We start from the raw sequence: 8,698 nt of genomic DNA, 5'->3' as shown, positions 1-8,698 counted from the left end.
TTAGACCTAGTTGGGATAAAACATACTTAAATAGCTAGAATAACATTTCAGTATTGTCTATGTATCACTAGTACCTGGTACAGTGCCTTGCATATAGTTGCTTACTAAATGTTTTTTGAATTGAATTAAAAGTAAAAGTATGACTACAATATAGTGGTATGAGTTATTCAAGGACTAAGAGATCATTTCCTGCTTGAGGGATTAAGGAAAGTTTCATGGAAGAAGTAGCATATGAACTATGCTTTGAAAGAAGGGAAATATATTCTAGGTAGAGAAAGCATATGGAGGGTGTAGGAAATCCATTCTAGCTTTGAGGAGGAGATGCACAAAAATGGAATCAATGGGATGAGATTGGGATGCCTACAAGTTTTCCAATCTGGCCATAATGCAGAGTGCAACTTAAGGAGGCAAATGTAGGTTGGAGTTAGATTTTAGAAGGCCTAGAATGTTAGACAAAGGAGTCTATATTGTATGAAGTAAGAAGTATGGAACTACTGAAGATATAGAAAGTTTAGGGTCCCCAGGACAGTGATAACATGTGGGGTCCCCAGAATAAATATCCAGGTTCAAGGTACTATGTGGGTCTGCATCCACTCAAAGCAATAGCTCATGGGGCCCCACGAATGTGTTGCCTTTTCTCTATTCAGTCAGAGGACATAATTAATTCAAAGCAAATACATTCGATGAAACAGCAATAAAGCATTTATCCTCCCCTAAATACAGACCACATTCTCTCACAAATATATTCAAAAGAAGTGAGGAGAGGAGAGTGAATATACATTAGGATCATGCATGAGAAACCCACACCTGGGAATACAGGATCACTTTTGAGAATATAATTTCTATTTCACTGAAGTTAGTAAAGGACATCTTTCATGTTTCTGCTATTCTACATTTGTGAGACTCTTATGCCCTAATACATTGTCAATTTTTGTAAAAATTCCATATATTGCTTACAAGTATGTACACTCCTTTCTATTCCCATTTAGTAATCACCAGAGACACCAGATACAGCTATCCCTTCCACATCATGACTTTTCATGTCATGGTTTTGATATATCACAGGTCTACATAAGAAATTAAATAAGAATTTTTTGGGAATTTTGCAGAAGCCACAGATGACACACAAAGGCCAGCAGACAACACAGAAAAAGTTTAGAAACTCAGAAATGCATAAAATATATGTATAGTATTGTATAGTATCAACAGATTTTATCTTTTAATATATATTTTTATCTTTTTAATAACAATTTTAAATTATCTTTTTATAACATATCTTTTAATATCATAATATTTTTCTTTTAATAAGACCTTTTAACATCATAATAATTCAGACTTCTACTCTGGTATGAAGGGAAAGCCAAAAAATTTTATGCAGATTTTCCAGATTGCCAGGCCAGGGGGGTTTGAGAGGGTGCCATGCTCCTAACCCCTGTGATGTGGAAAAGATAACTGTATAGAGCTGTTTTATACATATTCAAATCTTTAACTTTTTGCTTGTTTTTTTTTTTAGTGGGAGGGGGTCCTAGTTTTCTCCCAGTCTGAAAGGGGTATATTGGGGTCTCCATCTAGTTTAACTTTCTATTTCTCTTCCTCCTTTTTCATTTAACCACTAAAACCTTAAGTATCTTTGTCTATGGTGCCTTTAAGCATAATGTCATTTCTCTGTTAATCTTTTTCAATTATATTTTAATTATATTTTTGCTATTGCCTTGTGTGAGATTATAATTTTTCACCTTGCTTTTTTGAGTTCATCTGAAGCATACTAAATTTTGTTCCTGCTCTTAAACAAAATAGTGTGAATCTTGTTTTATGCTTCAAATGTCTTTCTTGTAAACAACATATGGTTAGATCTGCTTTCTAATCCATACTGGTTTCCCCACTACCGCCACCATTTTATAGGTGAGCTCATCTCATTCACATTCACACTTATGACAATTAATAGTGTATTTTTTTCTGTCCTATTCTCTTATACTTTTTCCTCTGTTGCCCCTCACATCTTTACAAAAAAGAAAGTGTGCTCAGCAGTAGGGATTTATGTTTGATAAAATTTGTTACTACTTTCAACACTTTTATCTTCTCACTCAGATCTTGATCATAGTTTCTTAACCTTTATTTCTTTCCTTTTACATCCTGTTGTACATTACACCCTCCAAGATTTTAGTTTTTTTTTTTGACTAATCCTTCCCATGATCAATCCTTTTTCTTGTTCCCACCTCTCCAGTCTCCTAGTTGAGTTTAACTCTGATTAAAGTAATATTCAGGTGAAGCATACTTCTTTTACTGCTTCCTCCATATTTGTATAGTCTTCTTCTTGCACACTCCAATTAGGTGAGGTAGTAAGTTTCCCATCCAATTCTCCCTTTTTTCCCCTATAGTGTATCTCTTTTCCTTTCCTTTTCTTTCTTCTTTTAAGATAATCAAAATGGCAAAAGGCTTTTTTTCTTACACAATTCAATGATTCTCAATGACATTAGGATTCTAAGGGGACAGTTACAGAAACAAAAATCTTCCTATCAGAATATAAATATGTTATCCTTATATAGTCCCTTCAAATTGTTCAAAGGTATTTACCTTTTTGTGTTTCTTTTGACTTATGTGTTTGTATTTCAAAGTTTCTACTCAGCTCTAGACTTTTCATCAAGAATGCTCGAAAGCCCTCTATTTCATTAAATATACATTTTTCTTCTTACAAGATCATGCTCATTTTTTTTTCAAATTGCTATTCTTGGTTGTAAGCCTTTATTTTTTGTCTTTTAGAATAGCATATTCCATGTTTATCTCTTCTTTATAGTGATAGCTGCCAAATCTTTTGTAATACTTAGTATGCCTTTTTTCTTTATGACTGTTCACATTATTTTTACTTTGACTTGAAAGCATTAGATTTTGGATATGATATTCTTGAGCATTTCCAGTTTGGATTTCTTTCAGGACATGACTGGTAGATTCTTTCTATTTGCATTTTTCCTTCTAGTCCTAACAGGTCGGAGCAATCTGTGTTCATGATTTCTTGAAATGTGGTATACAGACTCCTTTTTGTTTTTGGCAGTGGTTTTCAAGCTAATCAATCAATAAAGATTTATTAAGTGCCTACTATGTGCCAGGCACTGTGATAAGTGATGGGGATACAAAAAGAGGCAAAAGATAGTCCCTGCCCTCAAGAAGTATACAATCTAATGGGGAGAAAACAAACAAATATATACAAACAAGGTATAAATCAGGTTGAGGGTAACCAACAGGCCTTAAACCTGTTGGTGAGTTAGAAGGATATCTACCCCAAGCATGTGAAGACTTTCCCCAGTAGAATAGGTGAATAAAAACAATTTGTTCCAAAGGTCATGAAGCAACTAAAGCAGGTGCTGTGGAGTGCTTAGAGCTTGTCAGGCATCAAAGATGTCAAGGTCATCCACTACATCCTGGGCCATCACCAGTTGTCTTGGTTTTTGTCCTGCCACTGGACTTCAATGACTCATGAAGAGAGATGGAGGCTAACAGCTTTACTGCACTTAAATACAATTCATGAGCAACTTAAGACATTATCCGTGGTGTCATTTGTCCTCTTTGAAAATGAAGAACAAATAACATACAAGACAAGTGGGAAATAATTAATAAAGGAAAAGCTCTAGAATTTAAAAGGTTTGGAAAAGGCTTCCTACAGAAGATGGAATTTTAGCCAGGGAAGCCAGCAGGCAGAGACCAGGAGGGAAAACATTCCTGTCATGAGGGGCTGTCAGAGAAAATGCTTGAAGACAAGAGATGGAGTGTCTTGTTTGTAGAACAGTAAGGAAGCCAGTGTCACTGGATCAAAGAATACATGGAAAGGAGTAGGGTATAAGAGACTGGAAAGGCAGGAGGCAGATAGGTTATGGAGGGATTTGAACACCAAGTAAATCTTGTATTTGATTCCGGAGGAAATATGGAGCCACTGGAGTTTATTGAGTGGTGTGTGTGTGTGTGTATGGTGTGTGTGTGTGTGTGATATGATCGAACCTTTACTTTAGGAAAATCATACTGGTGGTCAATGGAGGATGGAATGGAGTGAAGAGAGACTTGAGATAGGCAGACCCACTAGCAGGCTATTGTAACAATGCAGGTGTGAGGTGATGACAGCCTGTACTAGAATAGTGGCAGTATCAGAAGGGAGTAGGGGTCATATTGGAGAGATGTTACAAAGGCCAAATCAGCAGGCCTTGACAATAGATTGTACATGAGGGGTAAAAGACAGCGAGGAATCAAAGATAATGCCTAGGTTGTGAACCTGGGGGACTGGAATGTTGGTGTATCCCTCTACAGTAATAGAGAATTTAGGAGGAAAGATAATAAATTCAGTTCTGGACATCTTTGAGTTTAAGACTTCTGCTGGGAGGGGCGGAGCCAAGATGGTGGAGTGAAAGCAGTGACTTGCTTGAGCTCTCCTCCAAACCCTTCCAAATACTCATAAAAAATGGCTCTAAACAAATTCTGAAGCAGCAGAACCCACAAAAAGACAGAGTGAAACAAATTTCCAGCCCAAGACAACCTGGATGATTGATCAGAAAGGCGTATCGTGCCGGGCTGGAAGCGCAGCGCAGCGCGGTGTGGGTGCACAGGCCGCAGCATGGGCGCGCAGGCTGCAGCAAACCTGGAGCGGGCCTCAGAGGACTGAATCTCAGGCAGCTGTGGAGGTTTCCAGACTCCTCAATCCACCAATGCCAAAGACAAATTAGAAGGTCAGTGGGAAAAGTCTGTTTCTGTTGGTGCCTGAGAAAGGAAGGTGGGGTTTCAGCTCCATTTCCCAAGAGCGTGGCCCGGGGGGAGGGGGGGGGTGCTTCCCAGCTTCAGCCCACAGACTGAGGGAGAATCCAGTGGCTGATCAGAGAGGGATTGCAGGGATCTCTTTGCCAGAGTTGAGGCAGGAATCTCTTGCTTTGCCCGTGTTTGGATCTGGGCCACAGTTCTGGGCAGTGGTGCTGGGGGGAGGAGGAGCGCTGGCTTGGTGGAGCTTGTAGTGGTTGTGGTGCCCCTCATCACAGTTACAGGACAGAAAGGAGTACTTGTAGTCACAGGCCAGGAAAGGAGTAAACACCTTGCCCCTTATCATACCACCTTGGAAGAACTGAAAATTTACAGGTCCCTACAAGTATCTCTGAAAACAGCTGTACAAACCCCCGAAGCTTGGGACAGTACATTCTCCACATTGGAAGCAGATTCGTACCTTAACAAAGAGTTTAAAACTCAAGTAATTGGCTGGGATCATGAGCAAGCAGCGCAAAAAGTCAGACTATATTATCTTACTTTGGTGAAAAAGAAGACCAAAATATACAACCAGAAGAAGACAACAAAGTCAAAGCCCCTACATCCAAAGCCTCCAAGAAAAATATGAATTGGTCCCAGGCCATGGAAGAGCTCAAAAATGATTTTGAGAAGCAAGTTAGAGAAGTAGAGGAAAAACTGAGAGTGATGCTAAAGGAGACCCAAAAAAATACTGCAGAAAATAACACCTTAAAAAACAGCCTAACCCAAATGGCAAAAGAGGTCCAAAAAGCCAATGAGGAGAAAAATGCCCTAAAAAGCAAAATTGGCCAGATGGAAAAGGAAGTCCAAAAGATTACTGAAGAAAATACTTCCTTAAAAATTAGAATGGAGCAATTGGAAGATAGTGACTTTATGAGAAATCACGACACAGTAGAACAAATCCAAACAATGTGAAATATCTCATTGGAAAAACAACTGACCTGGAAAAATAGATCCAGGAGAGAGAATTTAAAAATTATTGGACTATCTGAAAGCCATGATCAAAAGAAGAGCCTAGACATCATCTTTCAAGAAATTATCAAGGAAAACTGCCCTGATATAGTAGAACCAGAGGGCAAAATAGAAATTGAAAGAATCCACAGATCTCCTCCTGAAAGAGATCCCCAAAGGAAAACTCCTAGGAATATTATAGCCAAATTCCAGAGTTCCCAGGTCAAGGAGAAAATATTACAAGCTGCCAGAAGGAAACAGTTCAAGTACTGTGGAAACACAATCAGGATAACACAAGATTTAGCAGCTTCTACATTAAAGGACCGCAGGGCATGGAATATAATATTCCAGAGGGCAAAGGAGATAGGATTACAACCAAGAATCACCTACCCAGCAAAACTGAGTATAATCCTTCAGGGGAAAAAATGGTCATTCAGTGAAATAGAGGACTTTCAAGCATTCTTGATGAAAAGACCAGAGCTGAATAGAAAATTTGACTTTCAAATACAGGACTCAAGTGGAACATGAAGAGGTAAACAGGAAAGAGAAATCATAAGAGACTTATTAAGATTGAACTGTTTACATTCCTGCATGGAAAGATGATATTTATAACTCATGAGACCTTTGTCAGTATCAGGGTAGTTGGAGGAAAAAAATTATATGTATGTATGTATAGATAGATAGAGGGCACAGGGTGTGCTGAAGATTAAGGGGTCATATCTGGAGAATAAAATTAAGGGATGAGAGAGGATTATACTTGGAGAAGAAGAAAGGGAGAGGTAGAATGGGGTAAATTATCTCACAAAAAAACAGAAAAGTCTCTTACAGTGGAAGGGGAAACAGGGGAAGGTGAGAGGGAATGAGTGAATCTTATTCTCATAGGATTTGGCTTAAGGAGGGAATAACATACACATTCAATTGGGTATGGAAATCTGTCTTACCCTACAGGAAAATAGGGGGGAAAGGGGACAAGAGAGCAGGGGGATGATAGAGAGGAGGGCAGATTGGGAAAGGGGTTAATCAGAAGTAAATACTTCTGAGGAGAGACAGGGTCAAAAGAAAGAATAGAATAAATGGGAGGGCAGGATAGGATTAAGGGAAATAGAGTTAGTTTTTCACAACATGTCTACTATGGATGCATTTTGCATAACTGCACATGTACAACTTATATTGAGTTGCTTGCCTTTTCAATGAGGGTGGGTGGGGAGGGAGGAAGAGAGAAAATTTGAAACCTAAAGTTTTAAAAACATATGTTTAAAAATAATGTTTTCACATGCTACTGGGAAATAAATATAGGAAATGGGGTACAGAAGTCTATCCTGCCCTACAGGAAAATAGGAGGGGAAGGGGATAAGAGAAGGGGAGAGAGATAGAAGAGAGGACAGAGTAGGGGAAGGGATATTCAGAACACATGACATCTTGGGGTGGGGGAGGGGGGAGATGGGTGAAAATTTGGAGCTCAAAAACTTGTGGAAGGGAATGTTGAAAATAAATTTATATTTTTTAAAAAAAAGACTTCTGCTGGAATCCAGTTTGATATGTCTGAAAGGCAGTTGGAGATTAGAGATTGGAGTTCAGCAGAGAGTTTGGGACTGGATAAATTTCAAAATCATTAGCATAGATATGGTAATTAAATCCATGGGAGCTGATGAGACCACCAAGTGAAGAAGTATACAGGGAGAAACATAGAAGACTGAGGATAAAACCTGGAGGGACATCCATGGTTAGAAGGTGTGATCTGGATGAAGATCTAACAAAAGAGACTAAGGTGTAGTCATATAGGTAGGAGGAAAACTAGAATAGAGTTGTGTCCCAAAAATCTAAAGGTAGTAGCAGGGAGGAGAGGGTAATCAACAGTATGAAGAACTGTGGAGAGATTGAGGAAAATGAAATAATTTCAGGAAATCCAGTGATTCTTAGATTTTTTTTCTCCTTGATCTGATTTCTAGGTCTTTTGATTTGTTTTTCTTATTTCCTATTATTTCATGGAATCTTTAAGATCTGTTTGGCTCATTCTAATTTTTAAGGAGTCAGTTACTTGGTAATGGTTTTATACCTTTTATAATAAGCTTAGACTAATTCTCCTTCTAATTCTTTCTTCCAGAATTCTCATTTCTTTTCTATTTCTTTTCTATAGAGTTTTTATTTTATTTATACATCATTTTAAAACTCTTACTTCATTTCTTTCTATAATTCTATATTTCTACTTGAAGCTTTGCATGTAGTTGTTATGAAGTTAGACTCTTATTCTTAGTATATGTCTTTGTCATCCTGAATACTTAATATTACTTTTTTTTTAAAAAAAACCTCATTTTCCCAGCCTTACTTCCTCAATTAGAATTTTATATCATGGTCAGTACATTTTTTGTACTTGGTTGGTACATGTATCATGGTCTATAAATTTTTGGAGGGACATTGTTTGGTCCTGATGAATACTATCTGAGGTCCTGTCTCTGCTTTTTCTTGGTATTGATTGTTGTACTCTTTGAGATCTCAAAAAATTATTGAGGCCAGCAAACTCCAAAATTTCAAGGAGGAGGTTTCACCTATAATGTAGTCTTATCACTGCTTTCCTGTTCTGAGCTTTGTGGTCCCTAGATCCCATTTCAAAGTCTAGGCAACACAACTACAGGTTTGCCCCTAGTCAAAGGTGCAGTAGACACTGCTAAGGTTGACAGGGTTCACAGGTTCAGAGCAATAGATGTAGTTTTGCCTCTGATCCACCCTCCCTACCTTAGTTACTCACTTATAGGCCCCGCCCAAGTTTATGTCCTGGGTCCATAGCTTTCTTCCTGGGCCACAGCAACAGCTACAGGCTCACCCCAGGCCTAAGCAGGAGTAAAGCTGTGGATCCAGGACATAGACATAGGTAGGTGGATATTCTATGATGAGGCCATAGATAATGATGGATGTTCCAGGGTGAGACGGCCCTAAGCACTAAAAGAAGTTCCTAGGTGATACAGCAGTGGACCAA

Source organism: Phascolarctos cinereus, unplaced genomic scaffold, assembly GCF_003287225.1.
Source record: "Phascolarctos cinereus isolate Bilbo 61053 unplaced genomic scaffold, phaCin_HiC Scaffold_2;HRSCAF=192, whole genome shotgun sequence".
Taxonomy (NCBI): Eukaryota; Metazoa; Chordata; class Mammalia; order Diprotodontia; family Phascolarctidae; genus Phascolarctos; species Phascolarctos cinereus.
Note: the sequence above shows the minus strand (reverse complement) of the source record.